Source organism: Piliocolobus tephrosceles, chromosome 6 (genome assembly GCF_002776525.5).
Source record: "Piliocolobus tephrosceles isolate RC106 chromosome 6, ASM277652v3, whole genome shotgun sequence".
Lineage (NCBI taxonomy): Eukaryota > Metazoa > Chordata > Mammalia > Primates > Cercopithecidae > Piliocolobus > Piliocolobus tephrosceles.
In genome coordinates, this window is record NC_045439.1 from 139,805,774 (window position 1) to 139,807,334 (window position 1,561).

A 1,561-nucleotide genomic window follows, 5' to 3' on the forward strand; every position below is an offset into this window, starting at 1 on the left:
CTCACTTCCCTGCATTTTAAAACGGGGGTAAGAACCTCTCCATGCCCTTGCGCTCAGGATGAGTGGGATGTTGGTAATGGGTGAAAATGCTCTGAGGGATCACTTTCTTCTTGCCAAATGGTCAGCTGCAAGTCCTTGGCAGGCCCCCATGTGCTGTCCTCCTGGAGGGCTGAGAGGAACTTCTCTGATGGAGGCACGTTCCTCCTACCTGCCCTAATGCTGGAGACTTTGAGGCAACTGAGATGCAGGCTGTCCCACTGTGCAAGTTTGAGACTGTTCCAATGATTTCACAGATATTTTGGGATGGGGAGATTTGAGTAACAATCTAAGAAACACCTGTGGGGTGGTCAGAATAATGCCCCTGCAACTGGTCCACATCCTAATCCCTGGAACCTATGGAACCATTCAGTTACATGGAAATAGATAATTAAGGTTGTGGATGGAATTAAGGTTGCTAATCAGTGGACTTTAGGCTGGGAAGAGTATTCTGAATTATCTGTGTGGATTCAATGTAATCACACAGATCCTGAAAAATGGAAGAGGGAGGCAGAAGAAGAGTAGAGAAAGGGATAGGATGAGGGAAGCAGAGTCTGGGTGACGCCATATGACAGGGCTTGGTTCCCTATCACAGACTTTGAAGATGGAGGAAGGGCCCACAAGCCAAGGAAAGCAGTTAGTCTCCAGCAGCTGGAAAAGACAAGGAAATGGATTCTCCCCTACAGTGCCCAGAAGATATAGAAGCCTACTGACACCTTGTTAGAGACTCATGTCCGACTTCTTCTTCTTCTTCTGTTTTTTTCTGAGACAGTCTCACTCTGTTGCCCAGTCTGGAGTACAGTGGTATGATCTCGGCTCACTGCAACTTCCGCCTCCTAGGTACAAGCAATTCTCCTGCCTCAGTCTCCCAAGTAGTTGGGATTATAGACGCATACTACCATGCCTGGCTAGTTTTTGTATTTTTAGTAGAGATGGGGTTTCACCATGTTGACCAGGCTGGTCTCGAACTCCTGACCTCAGATGATCTGCCTGCCTCGGCCTCCCAAAGTGTTGGGATTACAGGCTTAAGCCACAGAGCCCAGCCAGACTTCTGACCTACAGAACTATAAGATGATACTTATGTTATTTTAAGCCACTAAGTTTGGGGCAATTTGGTAGGGCAGCAATAGCAAACTAACATATTCCAGAAGCTACTGCCCTGCCAGCTCTCTCCCTGTGCTGGAAGCCCCAGCAGATTCGGGGATTTCATGGGCTTTGGTTCCATAGGCTTTCATCCAGTTGTCGGGCTTCAGGTCCACTGATGCGCCATCTGGGCATGCTGGCTGTGATGCCCTGCAGGACTGTGTGTGATCAGAAAGAGTTGCTGGCCAGCCCATGAGAAGGCCAGAGCTTGTCCCAGGCCTCAATTCCACCCAGGGGCCCATTTGGGAGCAGACCTGCCAGTGGCTGCATGGAGGAAAGAACACTGGCTTTCGAGTCTCAAGGGCCTGAATCTAAATTTTGGATTTGCCCTCTACCAGGTGTGTGACCAAGGGCAAGTTCCGTAACCTCTCTGTGCCTCAGT